A 25,937-nucleotide genomic window follows, 5' to 3' on the forward strand; every position below is an offset into this window, starting at 1 on the left:
CATTACTCTTCCCTTTGTCCTACTTTCCCCTGTGGCTGAGAGATATTTTTCCACTTCATTTTGCAGACATGTGAGGCATCTCACTCCCCCATTTCCCCCACCCCCATACTTCCACACATCTGGAAGAGCAATGTTCACATCTGGAGGCCATTCTCATCTGGAAGATTTCTTTTGACATTCTTTTCTTTGAAACTCAATCCATGTAACCTCCTGTTCAAAAGGGCCTCTGAACTACTGGAATCATTTGCAGAGGCTCAGGAAAAAGTCCTTAGTTTTATCCCTATGTGGTGGAATTTATGAGTCAACCCAAACCCAGCATTTTGTTTCTGATTGCTTTTTCTTTTCATAGTAATTATTTTTCTGAGGTTCATGATGAAAAGGACTGGAAGTCCTAACCTAGGTCACATGCAAAAGGAAGATGGAAAGTGAGATATTCAGCAATCACAATGGTGAGTCTGGTTCCTAGCTCTGTGAACTTAAACTAGATAGTCATTTCCTCATCAACAAAATTGGGGTTCATTGTTTAAAACTTGATTAATACCCCCTGCTTTGTTATCTCATAAGATTATGCCAGGATAAGGTGAGATAGCACATCTGTGCATGCCTGGTCTCACCCTGGGTAAGATAAGGATGAAGGAGAAAGGGGAAGAGGCTCCCATCCAGCTGAGACAGTGTCTGCATTTGCACCCCTCTTCCCCCCACCCCATCCCACTCCTCCACCCCCTCCACTGCAACACTGTGGCTCTGTGATGCACCACTGGGCAGGGGAGAGGCAGAAATCTCTGGAACATGAAAGTCCTGCATTCAGCCGCATGCTCTCATTCTAACGAAGTAGAGTGTAGAGTATTTAATTGGTGATTCTCGAACTTAATGTGCATAAAAAGTACCTGGCCATTCTGACAAAATGCAAGTTCTGGTTCAGCAGGTCTAGGGTGGGACTGAGGTTTGCAGTTCTAACAAACTCCCATGTTATACTTAAGCTATTTGTCCCTAGATCATATGTTGAGCAACATGATACAGGGAAGTAGATCTCCAGCCCAAATATTCAACCTCGACAAGCAAGAGAATTTGTCATGTTGGCAGTGTCAAATCTAAATCTCAAGAAGTCAGTCTTCCAAAGGAGAGGCATAGAAGGAAAGGAGATCCACATTCCTAAAATGCACAAAGACTTGTTCAGCTCAACTTTGACCCTCTCCTGCCAGGAGGCAGGAGCCACGTGGCCTTTTGGGTGTGAAGGGAAAACTAACTGCCCTACTTCACCCCATTCCCTGCCCTCAAGTATTTCCCCTCCGAGTTAGGTTTACGCCTAGTAGAGAGAATGCCACAGCTATGGATGGCTGCCTTTGACCTTTAGCAAGTTGCCCATTCCCAGCCAGGAGGCTGCTACAAGAGGAAGAAACACCAATGCTTTTTCAGCTGGGCATCGCCAGCCAGCTTCTCTTGCCCCTGAGCTATGTTGCCTGGCAACCAGAGGGCAGGAGAAAGGCAGGGATGGAAGTAGGTAAGAAGGCAGGGAGAAAATGATGGGAACAGGAGCAACCGGGCTAAAAGCCATCTGAGGGCTCCTGGTCACACAGACACACACCCGACGGGGTAGAAAGTTAACAAGCCTCAGAGGGAGGACACCAGTGGGTGTGAACCTAGAGAGCAGGAGGCCAGAAGTTTATATTCATTTTTTCCATTATATTATTTTTAAAATACGTACTAATAATAAAAGGAGGAGAAAAATAATCCTACTTCTTCGATGAACTGGCAAAGCAGAGGGAAAAATTGAAAGAGTCTTTATGAAAACCAAGGGAATCATTAAAGGGTGTATAGGGGGGTGGGGAGAAGTTGGTAAAAATCCTGTACTAAAAGCTAAAACATGTCTTGAAAAATGGCCAAAAAATAGTTTATAGTAAGCTCTAAAAAGCTGAAATGAGACACCGCCCAGGTGTGGGCTCCTAGTGGCTCTCGAATGAGGCAGGGAAGGGTGATGCCACGTGGCCCACTCGTTGCCACCCACCTGCCACCCCATCAGTGTGTCACTGGGAAGGGGACACCCCAGCCAACAGGAGGGTGTGGGACAACAGACAGCCATTCAGGGACACAGCTAAAGTGTCAGGAAGATTTTTTTATTACAGCCACACTTCTGGAACTTCAGTTTCCTTATAGGTTGAAAGCCTTAATTCAGGCCTGTAAGAGTCTCTTAAATTGTTGAACTGCCTCTGCTCTGGCCTTCCTGTGTCCTGTCATTCCCACACTTTCAACCTTGCTCCAAACTGCCATAGGGATGAGCCTTCTAAACCACAGATGGAACCACGCTGCTCAAAATCTTTCATAGTGTCCCATGGCCAACAAAGAAAATTCCAAATTTCTTAGCATGGCATTTGATGCTTTCCACAGCCTTGTCCTGGTCCACTGTTTCAGAGTCATCTACAGTGACTCCTACCAACCCCCAACCACCCTATGGTCAAGTCATCTAAACCATACTGTTCTCCACCAAGCCATGAACTTTTTCCCTTCCATGCCTTTGCATATTGTTATAATTGCTCATGTGGTTTATCTTCCAAATAAGCCCTATTTTCCATTTTAAAAGTACACAGAAATAGCATTACAATTTTTTCAAAGTAATACCTTCACATAATTTAATTTTTTAAAAGGTGAGGAAGACTTAACATGCAAAGAAGCCATCTCTTGCCTTCCTCTTCCTCCTGCCCATGCCCTCTCCCTCAACTAAATCACCTTTCAGTCTAAATTTTCTCTCCTGGTGGTTACCTTCATTTCTCTAGGAACTATTTCTTGATTTCTCTAAAGTTATTTGTTAATTTAGCAATTTTACATAGCCTTTTTTTTGCATCCTGACTCTAATTAATGAGTGCTTTGCACACATGGAACGTACTGCTGTTTTCATTTTCCCAGTGGAAACATTTCACTTTAAGATAAGTTACAAGAAAAAAAACAACATATGATAAGGAGTAAGAGTTCAGGCTGGGAAGTCAGCCTGGCTGTGTCCTGATGGCTAACTTGCTACTTACTACTGTGTGATCTCAGTCCATTGAACTAACTTTTCTGTGCTTATGATGTCTTCATAGATGGTGGAGGATACAAATTAGTGTTTTCTTCAGCTGTAAAATCTGTACTGGTCTCTCACTAGACCTGCAGCAAAACTGTATCTCTCTTCACTACTGTTCGAGGTTGGAGATACTGCCTCCAGATCCTACATCTCCCTCTAGTTTGCTTTTTACACCCTCATCTTGCAGGAGTGTGTTCTCAAATGACCTTCTTAAAAAGATGTGTAGACCTGAAACTAATATAATATTGTATGTCAACTATAATTGAAAAAATGTGTTAATTATTTTTTAAACGTATAGAAGTAAGCATCGCACCTGTCTGCAAATGTCTTTTCTTCTGCCTTTAAAATTCACAATTACTTTTGCTAGTTATACAATCCTAGTGGAAAGTCACTTTATGCATTCATTTGTTGCTTCTTGCCCTGACTGGGGATCAAACCCACAACCTTTAACCAATTGAGCTACTGGGCCATCCTGGATTATTCTAAGTGTTATATTTTTATTGATCATTTCATATATATCTTTTTCTTTTATTTTTCCTCTACTTTTATCCTCCAACTTTTTAATTAGATTTTTCTTCTTATTTAATTTATGTAGAGTCTTTATAAATATCTCTAGAGGATACAAATTCACTTTATTCAAGCTCCGTATTTACCCAGAATTATCTCTTGTATTCCTTTTGGTCATTTCTCTATTTCGCAGTGTTTCTTTTTCATATATCATAATTCTCTCAAATACCTACTCACTGAGGGGACTGGCAAAACTGACCATTAATTCAGTGTACACCAGCAGGCATGGTTGACTATTGGGCTCCATTTCAGGCTAAGTAGAAATAGACCCAGATGTGGCATTAGCTCCCACACTACTAGTAAGAGCAGCTTGTTCAATTTCTTTAGAGAGGAACAATCCTTCCGCCATGACCTCTGGGTGAAGAAGTAAGGGGGTTTCCACTGTATCTCCTGCTTGTCCACCATCAAATCTATAGTTCTTAGTACTGAGCCCTTCTAGAATTCTTCAAGAAAAATAGCCCTGGACAACTGCCTGCAGAGTGTCTGTCTTCACAGCACCTTCCTCTGTGTACCTCACTTCATCTGCCCTCAGTCCTCCTCCTGCTTCCTGTAATCCACATATCACACCATCGTTTATCCTCTGCAGACCTTCTTCACATTCTCTTCATTGTTGAAGTTTGTACCAATTTTCATTCCTTTGGTGTCATGCCATGAAGGCTCAAAAGAAAATAAATGTGTGTTCCAAGAAACCAAAAACAAAAATGACGATTCTGAAAGTTTCCAGAGAAGGTGTAGATCCCCTGAAAAAGAACAGGAGTTCTTAATATCAACAATGGATGCTGGACAAGAGAATAACTGTTTCACTATTGAAAGACAAGAACCTTCACCCTAGAACTTTGACACTGATTAAACTATCTTTGAAATCTGGGGCAATAATGACATCGCAGGACCTATAAACCTCTTTTAATAGTCTCTTGGAAGAAATACCCCAGTAAGAAGAGAAATAAATACAAGAGAACACTATAGGACTTGTGTGCATTGAGAATAAATAAATAAACACTATATACATTTTAATCTTTTTCTGAAAAATGAAGGTTAAAAATGGAATAGAAAAGTAGACTTATGGAGAAGTAGGCAACATGCATAAATGGGAGGATTCATACCTAGACACATTATAATGAAGTGTCAAAATTGGCAAAGAATACATTTAAAACCTTGCATAGATAAATAACCATTATCAAAATTAAAATGGCAATCACTTTATGAGATGAATAAGTATGACCTGGATTCCAAACTGGATAAGAACAACACATACAAAAATTATAGTATCTACATACATAGATATTATTGTGTCTCACATATACAAGAAACTCTTACAAATCAACATGAAAAAGACTGGAAACCCAAAAGAAAAGTGAACAAAACATGGAATACACAATTTAGAAAATGGATACCAAGTATGAGATGAGATATGTATTTCTAGGAAGATCAGGAAATCAGAGAAATACAAATTTTGAAACAGTGACTTACTACTTTATATACATCCAATACACAATGATTAGAAAGCTGAGTAATACCAAGTGATGAAGAAGATTCAAGGAAATAAGACTTATTCATGTATTTCTGGAGCAGCCTTAAACTGGCACAGCATCTCTAGAAAGCAACCGGGAGGGTATTGAGTAAAAATTAAATATTCATATACTTTATGCCAGTAATCCCCCATGTTGGGTCTGTGCTCAGAGAGGCTCTTACAGAGGTCCATGGAGCACAAATATGAGAGTACTTGTCCTAGCATTTGAGACTATCATATGTGAGTCAGTGACTGGCAGCTGGAAGGGTGGGGAAGCGAGGAAGGGGGAAGAAGCAAAATAGGAGTGAAGGTCAGGGGTGAAAGGGAAAAACAAATAACCAAAATAAAACCAGAATGCAACCTTGCACAGCCTATTAATGAACTGAGGAATGTGTTTAACTCAGCTCTCTGCATCTGTCATTCCACGAACCGAAAATCATTGCGTATAAGTAGCTATTTATCACCTGGTATCCTTTTGTGGGTCAAGCACTCTAGGTAGAAAAATAAATGAGCAGCTGCCGCCAGGGTGCTTCACTTGCGTTGATCAAAGAGGTAAGCTGTGGAGTGGACATGACCTTCCAACCCTCCCCCCCCCCCCCATCCCTCCGTTCATCTGGTCTAGTTGAAAACAAGAGAGAAGGCCTCACCCTCTATAAACAAACCCCTCCCTGGCCCTCAGTAATCTCCAGGCTTAGTGTTTCCCACCCAAATCTCATTTCCCTCCGCAGAACTCTTGTGGAGCAGGTTGCTCAACCCCTAAGCAATCCTGCCCACTTCACCTGGAGTCACATTGAAGCAGTGTTGACATTTGTCCCTTGTACTCCCCAAAGTGTCAATGCAGCCATCTCCTGGGTCTGGGGCTCTTGTGGAGAAGAAGGGCAAGATGGAGGCAAGATCCTGTGTCTTCTGGGGGGAAAGAAATTATTTTTACAGCAATTACTTCTGCACCCTTCTAGATAATCAATCTGAACATCTGGAAAAAGAAATCCCACTTCCACAAATAAGGACCAGAATGGGTTTGTTGAAGCAACACAGAAATAGAGAGAAAGCAGCACCAAGATGAACTCTTAAGAGCTGGTAAAGTGACAAGAGACTAATTTTTTCCCCACGGGGATATTGCTGGCATCTTTTTTCTTCCACATATGCCTGCGTCAGCCTTCTCTTTAGAACCAAACCTCAGTTTTTCTATTTTCCCTACATTCCTATTCCATAGATCAGTGATGGCGAACCTTTTGAGCTCGGCATGTCAGCATTTTGAAAAACCCTAACTTAACTCTGGTGCCGTGTCACATATAGAAATTTTTTGATATTTACAACCATAGTAAAACAAAGACTTATATTTTTGATATTTAGTTTATATATTTAAATGCCATTTAACAAAGAAAAATCAACCAAAAAAATGAGTTCGCATGTCACCTCTGACACACGTGTCATAGGTTCGCCATCACTGCCATAGATTCTGCCTCAGCTGGTTTCCTGGTTCAGATACCACTGCACCCTCCTCCGCACCTCTTTCAACCCATCTGGCATGGGGGCCTTCAATTTTGACTTCTCCAGACCACAAAATGGTTTTGAATCCTGTTCAGCTTGCTTTGTTTTCCTCAGCCACCAAAGAGCTGGGCAGTCAGCTATCCTCATAAAGTTTACCCTGTGGACAAAGCGGCGTCCTGAGGCTTTATCAAGAAAAACTACAGAAATGAAAGTTATAGGCCCTGCCCTTAAAGGAATGTGTCTGTGGGTCACCTGTTAAACATAAGTCATTATTCTTGGCACTTTTATAGAGTACACTTATAGTACATTTCTTTCTTTATCTTCACAATGACCTCAGCAGTTAAAGCCCCATTTTCTGTTTTCCAAATGAGTAAACGGAGCCTCTCAGACATGGAAGATGTGCCTCAAGTAACAGCTGGTACGTGACAAGACCAGCGCTTCTGACCCCAAGCCCAGGCACTTTTCACAATACCAGCGTTGCATTCAAAAGAATCTGTCCTGCTTGGAAATACAGAGCCCTTGGCCTTGAAATAGACTCAAAGTATTTTCAAAAGAGCATGTCAACAAGAACAAAGGCACGATTAAATGAACTCTGAGCTGGTATGTTCTGGTCTCTTCATGGAAAGGAGGGGTTCAACAGCAAACACTTTCTAAAGGGAGACACCTTGGAAATCCAGTTGAAAGAACAGAGAGCGGTAGATTGTCCAGGAAGAGAAAATAAACTTGGAACAAGCATCTTCTCTTGAGGTTACTCAGACATTCCTACTGTCACGGAATGGATTTTCTATTCTGTCTCCCAGAGAAAGAGGAGTCGTGATGAAACGTGACAGGGTGGACTCAGGTTAGACGGCACAAAAAATTGTCTCTGGCAATGAGGGAGTTAAATACCAAACTATTTCATTAAAGGAAGTGGTGAAATGTAGATTCCCCCCCCCCCCCCCCAGATGGTTTTAGCTTACTCCTGTTGGAGACGGGAGATGGAATACATGAGCTCTGGAAACCTCCTCTGAAAATGGCAGTTCTGCAGCTGTAAGATAACTTTACTGTACACGCATAAAAAAGGGTTCAGGGCAACCCGGATAATGACAAACTATTACTCAACCCCAGGCCCTCCCAGAGAGCTCCTGCAGAAGTTTTTCTCACCTTTCCTCCCTGGTTCCCATACTCCAACAAGCATGAACCAGAAAAGGCCTGAGTCACCAGGGCACGTGACTGAAAGTGCACAGGGGCCCCTCCACACTTGGCACAGCCACATGAAACCGAAGTCACCGTGCCCTGCAAGCTGAGGAGCACCAGGCAGTTACAGGCTGGTGTCGGAAATCATCCCAGGGCTTCCTTCCCGCCACTCGAGCTTTAGAAAGAATTCTTGCCTGTGATTCACTTCCAAGGCACAATGGCCTGGCTATAAGACCACTTGCTGGCCCTGTAAGTTATCATGTTCGCATCTGGGGTCTGCCAGAGGCTGCTGACCCAGGATCCCCGAGGGAAATCCCAGCACCACTCCCTATGTTAGCCATCCTTCACTGATTTTTCACAGAAGAGGACGTTTGCAGTGGCTTCTTCCCTGCTCTCTGGCTGCTGTTCAGGAATGTGTCAGTCAGTTAGTCAGTTGAATAGTTGGATAGTTAGTTGGTGCATTGGTTAGTCAGTCAGTCAGTCAGTTTTGCAAATAGCACCAGGGCAAAACACACCTCCGAGAAAACGATGTTCATAGATCCATTCATGGTTTCACTGCCCCTGCGGGAAATCAGAAAAGGCCTTGAACAGGAAGTTCACACAAATAAACGTCTCTTCCTGCTGCAATGATTTCCATTCTCCCAGAAACTAAGTTTAGTCAGACCTTAGGATTCACCTAGCAGCCTCATCGTCTTCCAGGAAAGGAAGCCCGAGCCCAGAGAGATGAAGCGACGCGCCCAGGGTCATACAGCTGGTCAGTGCCCTTCACCTGGGAGGGGACCAGCACACATCCACGGAAGGAGGGGGAAATAGGCCATTTCTTTTTTGTGTTTCAAGTAATGGGGTTTGTCTAAGATTGACAAGTATAGTTTTAGACATTTCTCCCTCCTGTCCGTGTCCCAATCACCAACATCACCACACACACGCACCCACACACATGTGAATTGTCTGCTCTACTGCTTCTAAGAACTCACTAAGACTTTGGTTTCCATCACAATATTTTAAATTTATAGGCACCATCAATTCCTTTAGCAGAACTGGGACTGGCTTCCTGACCCACAGGAGGTGACTATCTGTAAGCTCAGGCTGCATGGCAAATACAGGTATGTTTCCATCCAGGTCTGTCATCTACTTTTTCCCCCATTCTTCCCTCCCAATTCCCAGAACCCACCTCTTCAACACCAAAATGGATCAGACAATTGTAAAAAATGTGGATGGTTGAAAGAGTTGGGGTTTTCAAATTAAAAGGCCAAGATATGCATTAGTGTCATGGCCTCACTCAAGACATTTAATGATTGGCATCTTTAAATTGGGGACAGTAATGCCATGGTGCCATGAGAATGAAATTAGATCATATTTTGGGAAAGCCCTTTTGGAATTGTTGAGAGGAAATGTAAGGGATGTTCATGATTGCCTCCAAGCTGCCCTATGCTTGACCATGTTGCAGAGTTCACAGCCCAAAGGAAGGGTGTTGGCAGCTGGGCTGGGCCAGAGGCAGGGCTAGAGATTAGAAATGTGGTGTTCTCCACCTGTGTACACAGGAAAGAGCCTCTTCCCACAGTCCTCAGAGGGGCCACGGCTAGGGCACACTGTGGCTAGGGCCAGCTGTGAGTATCATCCCAGAATGCACTGCTACTGCTGGTCCAGGTCAGCCCCCAAAGCTGCCTTTTTTCTTCTTCTTTTTTTTCTTTCTTTCTTTTTTTTTTTTTTTTTTTTCTGTTTTTGGTTCTCATGGTTTCTGTAGCATTTTAAAGAGGCTTATCACTACTGGCCTGGCAGACAGACAACTTGCTTTAGGGCAACAACTCATTTTTTTCCCCAGTCTGAGCTTGTACAAGTAGAAAATATTGGGGATGTGGACACCTAGAGTAATTCACTATTACCCCATGTCTTTCTCAAGCACTGTTTTCCCTTCCCAGTCCAATAGCTTTAGCAGTCTTGACAAAAAATGATAATCTCCTATCTGACTAAGAAAAATGCCTGACCTTCCTTCTCCATCTCAAAAGACTTTGTTCCTTCCAGAAAGAGCATCCTCTTTTACTCAAGGTAACCAGCCTCGCCAACTATTTCATCACTTCTTCCTGAGCCCTCCTCCTTGGGTAAGCATGGCCGCCTCTACCCAGCAGCACCTTCCACTTCTCTCCACAGATGTTTTTTCCTCTGTCTATGAGCACGTGGAGACTTCTAATCATTTGAAAAATGTTCCTTAACATTTGTTTCACTATTTACAATCCTATTTTTATGTTCTTTCCCTTGTCACACTTCTTAAATCAGTATCTATACAAGCAGTCTCTTTTCCTGAAAACAGTGTTTTTCCCCACCTCATGCTTTCTAGAAACTTTACTTCCAAAGGTCATCAAGGAAATGTCTAAAGATCAATGACTAGTTTTCTCTGCTCATTCTTCCTCTCCAGCATTTGTGTTCAGTGGAGTTCGCTCTTCCACGGTATCTGTGGCAGCACCCACCCTCATATGTCTGTTTTTCTGCCTGCTCCCATGTCCTCTTTGTCAACTCTTTTCTGTGTCCTTAATGCAGACATTTGTCAAGATTCAGTTCCTGGGGCCTCTGCTCTTCTATTTATTTTCTTTCCCTTGTTAATTTCATTTTGAAAATGTATCCAACATCTATATCTCTATATATGACTACTCCTACCCCAAAATGCCTATTAGATGTTGTCTTCCTCAGGGTCTTCATGGTGATTTGATATAACTAAAATTAAATTCATCATCTCTCTGGCTTCTGCATTTCTGTTAGCAATTCAACTTCTCTCTTTACTAGTCACTTAGGGGCTAGACTTAAAAACCATTACTAATCCCTCTAGTTCTCTCATCCCCATATGTTGTCAACCACCAAGTCTAGTCAGTTCTTTCTAAAACCTTTTCAATCTCCTTTCCTTCTTACTCATTTTATCCCTATTGACTTAATGCTCACAAGTTCAGATAATTTATTCTTTTAATCATTCATTTAACAAATGTGTATTGAGTGCCTATTCTGCACTAGGCTTTGTGTTAGAGCTATGTAAGCAAAAACAGATTCAGACTGCTTGTCTTCCAGCAATGGACTTTATAAAGTATATAAGGTGCCCAAGATAATACTAATGAGTATACTAGTATAACTACAAATTGAAATGAGTATTCCGAAAAAGAACACACTTTGGGTTGAAACAATAAGTATGAGTAGAAGTTGACTAGAAAAATGGACATGGCATGCTGACAGAAGAAAGTTACTGACAGAATAATTTATTCAAAGACTCTTGCATTAGAAGGAACATAGTAAGTTCAAGAAACTGAGAATTCAGTGAGGCTGGAGCTGAGAGGGCAAGGGGTAAAATGAGGCTAGAGAAGAAAGAAGGGAAAGACATGTCAAGCCTGGTCAACCAGGGTAAGTTATTTGGTTGGACTCCATCCTAAGATTGATTGGGAACAAATAAAGAATTTACTACTAGTCACTTTAACGCAGCAGTGGTCTCCTGCCTGAGATCCTGGATTGCCCTACTCCAGTCTGTGCTGCATGTCCATCACAAGAGTTTTCATAAGATAATCTTCCAACCTATCTAGTTCTACTTCCCAAGACCAGCTTACAAAACTTGTACATTACAGCCAACTGGTCTACTTTTTGACTCTGGGCTTTCCTGACTCTGTGCTTTTGTTCACCTCCCTCATCTCTGCTTTAATTACCATCTATTATTCCTCTCTACCTCATGACTACCCATCATTGAAGGGATCATTTAAATACATTGTTTTCTGGAAACCAGAAATATCCTGATCATCCTAACTTATAATGGCTCTCCATGTGCTCAGCAACCTTGATACTTGCCACTTACACATTACAATAGCCTGGGCTTTAGAACTAGAAAGTCTTGGTTTAGAACACATCGGTTAATTCTCAAAGCCTCAGATATCTATAAATGGATAAAACCTTTGTATGTATAGGGTTAGTGGGAAATTAAATTAAAGAGTACATTTATAAAGTATCTAAAAGAGTAATTGTCACATAGAAAACATTGAATACTTATTATTCACTGTTAGCTTAACATATTTTTCTTGGTAATAATGTTGGCAAGAGTATGATTCTATGAACACTCATATGCTGCTGGTAAGAGTATAAATTACTACTAATATTCAGAGAAAACTATTTGGCAGATTAAACAAAAAATTGTCCATAATTTTTTATGTTGTAATTATACTTCTAGGTATCTATCAGAAACCAAACAGGAATGTAATAAAAATTTGTGTTCAGAGATGTTATTTGTTGCATTGTTTACAATAGAAATACACACACATAAACATCCAAAATAAGGGAATGAGTCAATAAAGTGTAAATTATAATTTATCTGTGAGATGGATAGACTTCCACATAGTCATTCATTTACAATGATGTTTATAAAGAATTTTTAAAGCTTTTAGAAAAAAACTGCGATGTAGGATTAAGTGGCCATATAGGGTATTGATGTGTTTTATATTGTTACCCAGCTATGGAAATATACATAGGGGTCCTCATTATCCACATATTTATTATCTAAGTCTCCAGAGTTGCAAAATTTAATGAGTTGAGAGGGAGTTTGGAGAGCTGCACAAATTACATGCAAGGCCTCTAGAAAATAAGGATCTGGAGAGTTAGATCAATAAAAAATTGAAGAGAAAGTTAACGTGGATGACAAGATGGGCCATACAAAAGAGAATGATCTGACTAGTAAAGTATTCTGAGAGGCTATTGAGGAAATTGATGAGCTCTTCAAACGTTTTTACAAAATTGGACTGCTTTATGATTGTGTTACAAAGTAATCCAGTGTGAAGTGATGTAGTATTTAACTACATTTTTAAAGTACCTCCTGACCCCTTTTCCCATCATTTTGATTGATATTTTCTTCTAAGAATTGGTGTATAATTGCAAGTATAACCTAAATTGTATTTAAAAGGCTTATAACAAGATTATTTATGTATTTTATTACATTATCAAGATTAAAATTATAATTAATCTTTTAAAGAACTGTTAAAAGACAAACTGAGGCATATTAAAATTTTTAAGAGTGTATTTGAGCTACAATTGATTCAAGTCAAGCAGCACCAAACTTGAAGTAGTCGGGAGCACCCCAGGGATAGGAGTCAGGGGAAAGACTTCTATAGATAGAAGCAAAGCAAGGAAATTACTTAATTGGCTATAGCTTAAAGCCTAGTTGACTGTCTGTGATTAGCTGTCCTTAGTGTTTTGATTTCTAACCTTGAGGCATTTACAGGCTTAGATTTTGGTTTGCTTTCGTAGACTGCCATGGTATTAGAGCCACCTCAGTCTCATGGCCTCCTTGTTTAGTTAATTTAACACCACTTATGAACTTTGATTCCCATTTTCATTAATTAACTTCAGATAATTCTTGGTTAACAAAGATTTCCTGATTATTATGCATATAAAATTAAATGTAGAAAGGTAATGTCCAATAGAAACATAATGTGGCTCAGTTGTGTAATTTATGTGAAATTAATTGAATAATATGTTGTATTTAAAACAATTATCCAAAATATAATAATCTCAAGATGAAATCAATATAAAAATTATCAATGGGATTTTTTTATTAAATCTCCAAAATCCAAGTCTATATTTGACACAGTAGATCTTGATTTGAGCTAACCATATTTTAAGCATTATATAGCTCAGGTCTAGAAGAAAATGTATCAAAGTGTTTTTCAAAATATACACAAAATGGTTATGTATAAATAGTAGAGGGATTTGATGTGAGAAATTACTTTCATAATTTAAACTTTTTTAACTTTGGCACTTAAGTATCCCATATTTTTAGCTTTCTTTTTTCACTTATTAAGGATAATATTTTTCTATATCTCTCACTTATGGCTTAGGTATTTAAATAATACATTTTTTTCCTACTTCTCATGATGTTCTTTGCTAGTTGCATTTCATTTCCTGCTTTAGCTTTTCTGATTTTCTCAGCAAATTATTTCCACTTTTTCCATCCTTTTCACAGGTAGTCTGGTGAACTTCCACTTCTGAGATCATTTTAAAGGAACCTGGCCCAGCCAAGTTAATTTCTTTCTATCCTTCCTGGCTTTCTCATGGATCAAGATCATTTTTTCTTGTTATTATGAAACAAGTAATTTTCTTAGACTTCTTTGTCTAAAAAAAACAAAACCTTCCCAGGGAATTCTTTGAGTTATTGGAATTCACTTAGTTGATTTCCATTCTTTTTCTCCTTCAAGTTCCTCTTTTTTGTCCTTTAGAATCATACATTTTAGAACATATAAATATATTGTCACTTTCAATCGAGTTGCTAAATTTAAACTCTTAAATATTTACTCCCTGAATATAAGTATCACATCACAAGTTCTGTTTTCAACCCAGTGATTTGATTTCTCCACCATTTGGCCATAAAGGGCTATTTCTCCTAAATGAGCTGGAGAACTTACCTTGCATCACTTCCATGTTGTTTCCTTTCAAAAAGGATATACACTGAAATTGTTAGGCTTCTCTTTTGCATTCTGTATTTGAAAAGCTTTGGGTAACTTGTTCAAAGAAAATATGGAGCTTGGTCAAGAGATCGTGTACCATTTTCTTGAGGCTTTCTGATGTCCTTAAGTCACTGAGAAAAGAATTGTCAATATATGTATGAGCTAAATAATTTTGAAATTGTTGCTGTATATGATTAGGCAACTGGTACTCATTACTGTTAAGACATTGTACATTCAGAAAGCAGAAGAGTTCATTTAAATAATATAGAATTGAACAGAAAGAAAAAAAAGTAATAGAGGTGGTGTGGGTGGATACTCAAGTAGTAGCTAATTGAATACTAACAGCTTCCCAAAGTGATCCAGACACTAATGTACAGATGCTGAAATCTAACTCCCTGAACATCTGCTCAAGAACCCTCACAGGCCACCCACAGAAAACAACAGGGTTGTTTTCTCCTCTCCCCAGGGATGGGAGTGGAGGACTATGGATAATAGCTTCTTAATGCAGGAAGTGAAAAGTAAAATAGAATAAACAGTTGGATTTGGGGTGGAATCAATTAATGATAATTTACATTTGATATGCATTGTGGGTAGAAGTGATGAAAAACAGATCAAGTGAGATTATTTGGGGGAGGCTCGGTATTTGTTTATATTCTGCCCTTCTCTGTGTAGGACAGCAGAGACTAGAAGGCACTCTCAAATGGTAGCAGTCTATATACACAAATGTATAGAAGGAAGTAAGAAAGAAAAGAAAAAAAAGAGGGGGGGAGGAAGAGAGGCACAAAGGGAGGAACTTCAGTAAAGTGTATTTCATTTGTAGAATAGGTTTCCTGGAAGGTGGAGGGGAGACAAAATATTGGTTACCATTTGATTAAATTAAAAAAACATTTATTGAGTACTTGCTCTGCGCTAAATTGTGCTAGGTGCTAAGGAGTATCACAAGATAACCAGGGAGTTAGATATCTGCATAAGGTGGAACCATGTGCTCCCTCCCATCACCACATGCCCACAGAGGTTGGTCCAGTTTTTAACCCCATCACAAGCTAGGAATCCAAACAAGGATGGAGCCCAAACCAATTCCAGGACCCCTCTGAGCAAGACCAAGTTGGAGGAGCCTCAGACAGTAGGAATGATTCCAAAATTTATCTGGGGTTGGCAGAGCTGCCCTTAATCTTGAGTTATTGCCAGCTCATCTATAAGAGGTCTCTGGCCATTTCCAGGATTCCCTCTGTCCTCTCATTAACTTCTCAACAGGCTCTATTGGGGCTCCTAGGAATGACGCAAACCAGAACAGATGTTCAAGAATGTATAAAGCATTATTTAGGTGGGTCACTTTAGCAGGTCATTCTCTTTTCCTCAAGAAAGAACAGTAGTGCTGTGGGTTCAGGGAAACCCTAGTATCTGGGGCTGAAGACAGGAGAAGGAAGGGGGTCAGGAGAAAGCCCAGAGTAACAGAATTGAAGAGCCAGTTACTAGTTGCATGCTACTGAAGGAATTGTTCAACCTTTCCTGTCTCTTGTTTTCTCAGCCTTCAAATGATGGTAACATGATGTATGTCATGGGGTCACACTGATGAATCAATGAGATAAGATACCTGAACATTCTGGAAATGTCTAACACAGATATCCTATCTAATAAAAGAGAAACATGGTAATTAGCTGTATGTCCGCTACCCTTCCCATTGGCTAATCAGGGTGATATGCAAATTAACTGCCAGCCAAGATGGCGGCCGGCAGCCAGGCAGCTTGAAGCGAACATGAGGCTTGCTTGCTTCAGTGACAGAGGACTCAAACGTTCCCCACCTGCTGCTGCCGGCCTCTGAGCTTGCAGTTTGAAACATTGTTACAAATATAGAAGCTAAACAAAACCCCAGAAACCTGCTTTCAGCCAGCCGGTATCTCAGAGCTGGAGTTGAAACAGTGTTTCGATTATAGAACCCAAACAAACCAGATACCTGCTTTCAGCAGCCGAGGCCTAAGTGCTGGAGCCAAGCCTCAGAGCTAAAGCTGGCCCAGAATAAAAAAAAAAAAAAGAAAAAAAGGAGCAGTTGGGAGCTTCAGTCACCCGCCAGCCTGAAAATAGCCCTCAGCCCATCACACAGGCTGGCCAGGCACCCCAGTGGGGACCCCCACCCTGATCCAGGACACCCTTCAGGGCAAACCAGCCGTCCCCCACCCATGCACCAGGCCTCTATCCTATATAGTAAAAGGGTAATATGCCTCCCAGCACCGGGATCAGCGGAGCCATGAGGCCTCCTGGCACCAGGATCAGTGTGACAAGGGGCAGTGCCCAAACCCCCTGATCGCCCTGTGGCTCTGTGTGTGACAGGGGGCGGGGCCACAACCTCCCTATCTGCCCTGCTCTGTTCGTGACAGGGGAAGGTGCCCCAACCCCCTGATCAGCCCTGCTCTGTGCCTGATGGGGGGAGCTCCCCAACCCCCTGATCAGCCCTGCTCTGTGTGTGACAGGGTGCGGCACCCAACCCCCCCCTCTCCGACAGGCCCTGCTCTGTGTGTGACGGGGTAGAGCCATAACCTCCCCATCAGCCCTGCCCTGAGTGTGACAGGGTGTGGTGCCCCAACCCCCTGATCCGCCCTGCTCTGTATGTGACAGGGGCGGTGTCCCAACTCCCCTATCGGCCCTACTCTGTGCATGACGGGGGGAGCTCCCCAACCCCCTGATTGGCCCTGCTCTGTGCGTAACAGGGGGTGGCGCCACAACCTCCCCATCGACCCTGCCTTGAGTGTGACAGGGGGTGGCGCCCAACTCCCCAATCGGCCCTGCTCTGAGCCCGACCAGGGGCTGCACCTAGGGATTGGGCCTGCCCTCTGCCACCTGGGAGCAGGCCTAAGCCAGCAGGTTGTTATCTCCCGAGGGGTCCCAGACTGCGAGAGGGCACAGGCTGGGCTGAGGGACCCCCCCTCCCCACCGAGTGCACAAATTTTTGTGCACCGGGCCTCTAGTCTTATATAATAAAGGGCTAATATGCAAATCGACTAAACAGTGGAACAACTGGTTGCTGTGACGTGCACTGACCACCAGGAGCAGACGTTCAACACAGGAGCTGCCCGCTGGTCGTCAGTGCGCTGCCACAGGGGGAGCACCGCTCAGCCACAAACCGGGCTGATCCTGGCAAGCACAGCAGTAGTGATGGGAGCCTCTCCCGCCTCCATGGCAGCACTAAGGATGTCCATCTGTGGCTTAGCCCCTCTCCCCATGGTTGGATATCCCCAAGGGCTCCCAGACTGCTAAAGGGTGCAGGCCAGGCTGAGGGACCCACCGTCCCCCCTGTGCATGAATGTTGTTCACTGGGCCTCTAGTTTATTAATATTTATGAAATTATAAAAGACTAGAGGCCCAGTGCACGAAATTCGTGCAAAGGGGGAGGGTTCCCTCAGCCCGGCCTGTACCTTCTCGCAATCCGGGATCCCTCAGGTGATGTCCAACTGCCGGTTTAGGCCTGACCCCACAGGGATCCCTGTGGGATCAGGTCTAAACCAGCAGTCAGACATCCCTCTCTCAATCTGGGACCACTGGCTCCTAACTGCTTGCCTGCCTGTCTGCCTCATAGCCCCTAACCCACTCTGCCTGCCTGCCTGATCACCCCTAACCACTCTGCCTGCCAGTCTGATTGCCCCTAACTGCTCACCTGCTTTCCTGATCACACCTAACCACTCTGCTTGCCTGCCTGATCGCCCCCTAATCACTCGTCTGCCTGCCAGATCACCCCTAACTGCCTCTGCCTCAGCCCCTGCCTCAGCAGCTTTGGCCAGAAGGACGTCCAGAATGACGTCTGGAAGGTCATTCAGCTGTCCGGTCTAATTAGCATATTACTCTTTTATTATTATAGATATCTAGATAATCGCTTCTCGGCCTTTTGGCTAAGATCAAGTGTAGATATCTAGATAAGTGAGACAATAGATTTCTTAGACAGCTGAGAGAGTAAGTGTAAGAGACTAGCTTTCTCCTAAGACAGCCTCTGGAGATAGAAAAGGAAACATCCAGGCCAATGATAGAAATAACCCACATAATTAAATTCTGATTTTTAACTGGAGAACCTGGGATTGTATTTTTTATAATTGCACTGAGCCTAAACTCTACATGCTGTCAGTGATAGAATCATAACCAAAGAACATCAGAAGGCAGACTAAAATTTGCTCTTGTCAAGGGCCTTAGAGGCTGGGGAGTGTTGTGTTCCAGAAACCATTCAAACACAGAGGGAGGAGCTGGCCATTTGCAGCCATCTGGCTGCCGTTCTACCACACCCTCCTCTCCATCCTGTCTGAGACTGCACTCTGGGGCCTGCCTGAAGCTGGACCAGATTCCACATAAGTGGGCGTACAAAGTGCCTTTCCCTGGACAATCATCCAAGGACACTTAGTGTTTCTTCTTGGGTCTCAGTCCTGGGTTTCTTTTCCCTCAACTTTGTTAATTTTGTAATTTAGCTTTTTGCATCTTTTCAGACCATCTAATAAAGATGTAAGGAAACAAAGGCCAAATTGAAAAGCAGGGCTATAGAATTGAGCTAAATTAAAAATGGTCATTTGGTTCTCACCCCAGTAAATCCTAGAACTACCAGCTTATTCTCCCGTATATCTGTTTCCTCCTGTCAACTAAATGCCAACAAGAACACATTGTCTCAAAAACGTTAACTTCTATTTTGCAGATAGTTGCAGAATTCCAGGCCACTATAAGAATTTTGAGCAACTAAAGCAAGAACCATTAATAAGCAAACTGTCATTAGCTTTGAACAATTAATCCAGGTCAAAAATAAAATTATAATATTTAATATTTAAATAGCAGGTTAAAGTTTACAGAATGTTTTATGCCCATTTTCTCATTTGATAGTTCAACTCCCAAGATGACTCCAAATGATTCTACCCTCTGGTGTTCATGCCCTTTGGAAGCCACTCCCACATTGAATAGGGCTGACAGGTACAGCCAATAGAATATTGCAGAAATGATGGAGTGTGACCTCCATGAGACCCACATTGCAGCTTTCACCTTACTCTACTCATGGGTCACTCTCTCTAGGAAAAGCCAGCTACCATCGGTGAAGACACTCAACAGCTGTGATGGTTAATTTCATGTTAACTTGACAAGGCTCTGTGGGATGCCCACATAGCTGGTAAAACATTACTTCTGGGTATGCCTGTAAGAGTGTCTCTGGAATAGATAAGCATTTGAATCGATAGATTGCATAGAGAACATTGCCCTTACCAACACAGGTGGACATCATCCAACTCACTGAGGGTCCGAAAAGAATAAAAAGGTAGAGGAAAGGCAAATCTGCTCTCTCTGCTTGAACTGAAACATCTATCTTCTCCTGCCTTTGGACATTGGCATTCTTGGTTTCGGGACTTTGGGGTTTAAACTGGCACTTACACACACCAATAACCTTTAGATTCTTAAGGCTTCAGACTCTAAATTATACCAGCAGCTACCCTGGTTCTCCAGCTTGCAGACAGCAGACCAGGGAATTACCTCGGGCTTCATAACTGCATGAGTCAATTCCTGTAATAAAATCAATATATCTGTGTGTCTCCATATATTCTATTTGTCTGCATAACACTGACTAATTTAGCAGCCCACACAATGAGGAACGGAGGTCTCCTGACAACAGCCAGTAGCAACTTAGAAGTGGATCCTACAGTCCCTGTCAAGAATTCAGATCATTGCAGCTTCTCCCAACATCTTTATTTAAATGGCAGGTTTCTTGAAATATAGTTAATGTCATGTATCATGCAATCCACCCATTAAAGTGTACAATTTTAGTATATTCACATATATGTGTAACCATCACCACAGTCTTTTAGAATATTTTCATCACCTCAAAAGAAATCCCGTATCTCTTAGTTATCTCCCTATTGTCCCATAGTCCCCAACCCTGAGCAACTACTAATCTACTTTCAGTTTCTATCAATTTGCCTCTTCTGGACATTTTATTTAAATATAATCATATAATATGTGGTCTTTGGGGACTGGCTTCCTTCACCTAGCATAATGTTTTCAAAGTTTATTTATGTTGTGGCATATACCAGTACTTTATTCATTTTATAGATGCATTAAATTTCATTATGTGGATGTATCACATTTATCCATTCATCATCAGTTCATGGATATTTGGGTTGTTTTCAACTTTTTTCTATTATGAGTAATACTGCCATAAATATTCATACACAGCTGTGTGTATAAACATACGTTTTCATTTCTCTTTGGTATATACCTAGGAGTGAAATTGTTGGGTTATATGATAACTCTATATTTAACCATTTGAGGAACTACCTGAGCGTTTTCTAAAGTGATTGCCCCATTTTATATTCCTACCAGCAGTAAATAAAGGTTCTGATTTCTCTACATGTTCACCAACACTTGTTATAGCTGCCTTTTTTATTCTAACAATCCTAGTGGGTATGAAATGACAACTCGTTGTGGTTCTGATTTGCATTTCTCTGATGACTCATGATGTTGAACATTTTTTTCATGTATTTAGTGGCCATTTGTATATCTTCTTTAAAAAAACGTCTGTTTAGTTACTTGGCCCATTTTTAAATTGGGTTATTTGTCTCTTAATATTGAGTTGTAAGTTTTTATATATTCTAGATGTCTCTTAATAGATATATGATTTCCAAATATTTTCTTCCATAGGGGTTTACATTCTACTTTCTTGACAGTGTTTTTTGAAGCACAAAATAATTTCATTTTAATGAAGTCCAATTTTTAACTATTTTTTTTCTTTCATGTCTTCGGCTTTTGGTGTCATATCTAAAAATCCACTGTCAAATATTAGATCAGGAAGATTTACCTATGTTTACTTCTAAGAGTTTTACAGTTTTAAGCCTTTTAATTAAGTCTTTGTCTATTTTGAGTTAATTTTTGCATGTGATGTGAGATAACCCAACTTTATTCAGCACCATTTATTGGAAAGGCTATTCTATTCCCCATGGAAGGGTCTTGGCAAAACTCAATTTCCTACAGACACATGGATTTATTTCTGGACAGTCAGTTCTATTCCATTGATCTATATGTCTATCATTATGCCAGTATACATTGTCTTGATTACTATTGTTTTATAATAAGTTTTTGTTCATTTGTTTTTGTGGGGGGATTTTGTTAATCCTCACCAAGGTTATTTTTCTCCCATTGATTTCTAGAAAGAGCGGAAGGGAGAGAGAGAGAGAGAGAGAGAGAGAGAGAGAGAGAGAGAGAGAGAGAGAGAAAGTTTTTAAGTTGAGAAGTATGAGTCCTTCACATTTGTTCTTCTTTTTCAGGATTATTTGTCTATTTTGGGTCTCTATAATTCCATATGAATTTTAGAATCAGCTGATATTCTGATAGGGATTATACTGAATCTGTAGATAAATTTGAGGAATATTACCATGTTAGCAATATTAGGTTTTATGATTCATGAACATGGAATGATTTCTATTTATTTAGATCTTAATTTATTTCAAAAATGTTTTGTAGTTTTTAGAGCATAAATTTTATGCTTCTGATGAATATATTTCCAAGTATTTCATTTTTTAATAATATTATAATTTTTAAATTTTATTTTCAGATTGTTTATTGCAAGTGTATCCTACAAACTAGCTGAACTTATTTATTAGTTCAAATAATTTTTGTGTATTCTTTAGGATTATCTATATACTAGAGGCACGGTGCACGAAATTCATGCACCGGAGGGGGGGTCCCTCAGCACGGCCTGCACCCTCTCGCAATCCAGGCAGGCTCCTAACCGCTGGCCTGCATGACTGCCTGCCTGATCACCCCTAACTGCTCGCCTGCCTGCCTGATTGTCCCTAATCACTTGCCTGACTGCCTGATCACCCCTAACCACTCACCCACCTGCCTGATCGCCCCTAACAACTCGCCTGCCTGCCTGATCACCCCTAAGCACCTTCTGCCTCAGGCCCCACTACCGTGGCTTCATCCAGAAGGATATCCGGAAGGTCGTTCAGCTGTCCAGTCTAATTAGCAAATTATGCTCTTATTACTATAGATAAGATCATGTAATCTAAAATATACATTGTTTTACTTCTTCCTTTCCAGTCTGGGTGACTTTTTATTTCTTTTTCTTCCTTAATTGCCTTGACCAGATCCTCTAATACAATGTTGAATAGAAGTGGAGAGAGTGACATCCTTGTTTTGTTCCTGGCTTTCAGGGGAAAACATCTAGTCTTTCACAGTTAGGTATGAGGTTAGCTCTGAGTTTTTCATAGACACCCTTTACCAAGTTGAGGAAGTTCCCCTCTATTTCTATTTTCTTAAGTGTTTTTAACATGTAAGTGTGTTAAATTTATCAAATGCATTCCCTATCTATAATAATAAAAGCATAATATGCTCATTAGACCAGACATCCTACCAGACGAAGCCGGGGCTGCAAGGGAAGCCCGGGTCCCGGGTGCCTGCCAGCGGCCACAGGGAAGCCCAGGTCCTGGGTGCCAGAGGGAAGCCAGTGCTGGCAGCCAGGGGAAGCAAGGCCTGCTCTTGCACAAATTTTGTGCATCGGGCCTCTAGTGTCTATATAAAACTGATCATTTGGTTTTGTTTTTCATTCTATTGATAAAGCATACTACCTTGATTGACCCACCAAAATCTTGACCAAAACCTCAGAAGAGGTACTACACAAGAATCAGCTAATCTGCCCCTAAATTCCTCACAGAAACTGTGAGATAATAAATGCTCATTCTTTTTCAAGCTACAAAATTTTAGGATAATTTGTTATACAGCAATAAATAATTAAGAACATTGTTATCACTGTTTTATAAATGAATAAATGGGCTTGGCATGTTTACCTGCTTTGTAATCCTGCCCTGGGTTATAGAATTAGATGTGGAAGTGGTTTGAACCAGGTCTTATGCCTCAAATAATAAATAGGTTTTCCTTCACAAATTTCTACTAAATTTGTTGACAGATCCCAAATTTACTGCAAACTTTTATCTCTGGTTGGTGCACCCGTCCCATAGTTCACTGCGCAGGCACTACTGGCTGAGGGGGCAGATGGGGACTGATATCTGACCTGTGCTTTTCCTGCCAAGCTGTGCACATAGCTCAGGGCTGCATTGGACCAGAGGAAATGCCCCTTTTCAAACGTGCCCAGAAGTAGTCTGACTGCCAAGTCATATGCCCAAATGGTTAATACTAGTTCTACATGCCAGCGAAGCAATATTAATCAGTGGGACTAATCCCAGACAAATTTTTAAATCTAAGACAAAAGTTGTTATCACCACTCTCTCTTACCCCCTCTCCCTCAAAACTTTTTTCTTAGGATGTGGTTGATCACCTTACATACTCAATATCACTTAATTCTCATAATTCTAAGAGGTAGATATTATTATACCCATTTTATTGATAAGAAAACCTACTGAGAGAGGTCAAATAATTTATCCAAGTCCCATAGATGGTAAATGGTGGAACTGAGGTTAGAACTAAGGTCCATCTGACTCTGAAACCTTCGCTCCACCCACCACACCTTGTTGCTCCATCTCCCTAATAAATCCATTGAGGATGTCTCTCTAGGAATATCAGCATTCTCATAGAGAATACCTGCTAAACAAACATTCAAGACCCAAATACATTCATCTAAAATGGTAAACTTATGAGCTTTGAGATATGAGATTATTTGGAAGCATTAAGAACTCTCAACATTCTTCCAAACATTCCACATAGGTGACCCTCCTTGACTTAAAGGTAGCCCTACTGAGCAGTCTCCACAGACATTAGACAATCCACTGAAGTCCATGATCTGGATCTCGAAGGCTGCTGTACTTTTTAACTCTGAGATAGAAAAGAAGAGCTACTGATGCAGAAAGGCAGATGTTCATTCATTCCTGCAACCAGTATTTATTGAGTGTTTACTATGGACCAGGTATGTGAAGGGACAGAAGAAGATATAGCATTAAACAAAGCAGTTATGCTCCTGACCTCATGGAGCTTAGAAGATAATGAGCTTCCTTAAACTCTCCCTTTCTCTCTCTCTCTCTCCTCTAAATAGGAGAGAAACTACACACTTTGCTCTCATTACAACCACTACAGTGAAAGGCTCAATTGACTAAGGCAAAGCTTAGTAGGAAATAGCTGAGAAAGCTAAGATAATGCTTTCAAAACCCTCCTCTCACCTTCTCCCTTGAACAGCCAGAGCAGACACACAGATGCCTCTAAGCAGCCATTCAGGGAACTAGAAGAAGAGACTCAGACTACACTCCCCCCCGAACTGACGGTAAAGAGAGTTGCGTGGCTGGGAGCAGGGGCACAGAGGAGAAAGGACCTTTAGGAAAACTTGGCTTTAAAATCAGGAATGTCAGCTTATTATTGTCATGATTTCACAAGGGATCCTCAGAAGGTAGAAGAGTTTGGGTTCATATCAGAACAACATGTAGAAAGAATTAACTGGCCAGCCAAAACCTTATCTGAACCTAAAATATCTGCAACATTGGTCAACAAAGTTCAAAGAAACAGCCTTTTCCTTGCAGGCTTTTCGTGCCAAGACTCCTTCTGGTCCAGTTGTAACTGAGTGAATAAGGAAGCCAAGAAAGTGAAATGGAATTTTTGGAACTCAATCCTGGGTGTGCTGCAAGCTGAGGACAGAAATATTTGGGTTGATGAAAGTGGGGTGTAGGCTTGTTTGCTTTAGGGTCCTTCCCATCCTCCAGAACCTTGGCCAATATTATAGAGTCAGGCTGGCTTCTAAGCTCCTTGCAAAGACCAAGGTGATCTGTCTAAAACACCTCTATCTATAATATATTATATGGAGAACATTAGCCAACAACCCCCGTTTAAGACGGAATAGGTTCAAAAACTCCATATACTAGAAAAACTGGTTAGAAAAATGGAATTTGACACCATGTCAAAGAAACAGATGCAGAGGTCCTGATAAGATAGTGATATGGGCAGTGTGAGGGCTGCTGCGGAAGGTGAAGAAAAGGCCAGTGTGTGGGGATCCAAGCCTGCACCTCCTTTTGGCCAGAGCAGCTCAGCTCTCCCTCTTCATACAGTGGGGCTCTGGAAAATATTTAATTTGAGGGAAGAGATTCAAATATATGAGACAGACAGATACAAAATATATAAAACATGAAAAATCCTGGTGGCATAGAAAAAGTGCTGCATTGGGAATTAAGAGACCATGCTTCTAGTCCAGGCTGCCACTGGGCCCCTTAAGGAAGTGATCATAAGTTGCAAGTCTTTTTTTTTTTCCAACTGTTAAGTGCACAATGTTGAACAAAAATAGATAGAGGCAGGTGAGGGCAGGATTGGGGGGATGAGGGGACATTGGGAAGATAAGGACACATTTATAGTATCTTAATCAATAAAGGGGGAAAAATTTTTTTTAAAAAGAATAGCCATAAAAAAAATAGATAGAGGCAAAGAAGCATCAAACAGACTGTCAAATTACAGCGGGAAGGCAGGGGGGATTGGGGTGTGAGAAATCAACAGAAGGACATGTATGCATGCATATAAGCACAACCAACAGACACAAGACACTGGGGGAATGGGTGAGGGCAAATGCCGGGGGATAGGGGAGGCTGAGAGGAGGTCAATGGGGGGGGGGGGGGGGGGGACATATTTGTAACACCTTAAACAATAAAATTAAATTAAATTAAAAAAAAATCTCCAAGGAACTTCAGCTCCAACATAAGTTAATTCTCCAATTGCAGACAAAGGTTACAGCTGCCTTTCATGG

At 41.3% G+C, this 25,937-nt stretch overlaps 2 long non-coding RNA genes across 2 annotated transcripts; one reads left to right on the forward strand and one right to left on the reverse strand.

Annotated features, from left to right (window-relative positions):
• Window positions 1-2,105: 2,105 nt before the first annotated feature.
• On the reverse strand, window positions 2,106-7,711 carry LOC118651107. Its single transcript, XR_004966114.1, has 3 exons — window positions 7,583-7,711; window positions 5,912-6,038; window positions 2,106-4,362 (listed from the first exon to the last, which is right to left on the reverse strand). It is a non-coding gene; the product is annotated as an uncharacterized LOC118651107 (long non-coding RNA).
• A 614-nt stretch (window positions 7,712-8,325) lies between these two features.
• LOC118652083 lies at window positions 8,326-22,955 on the forward strand. Its single transcript, XR_004966427.1, has 3 exons — window positions 8,326-8,553; window positions 8,813-8,902; window positions 22,826-22,955. It is a non-coding gene; the product is annotated as an uncharacterized LOC118652083 (long non-coding RNA).
• Window positions 22,956-25,937: the final 2,982 nt, after the last annotated feature.

The sequence above is a fragment of the Myotis myotis genome, unplaced genomic scaffold (assembly GCF_014108235.1).
Source record: "Myotis myotis isolate mMyoMyo1 unplaced genomic scaffold, mMyoMyo1.p scaffold_m19_p_3, whole genome shotgun sequence".
In the NCBI taxonomy this organism is placed as follows: Eukaryota; Metazoa; Chordata; class Mammalia; order Chiroptera; family Vespertilionidae; genus Myotis; species Myotis myotis.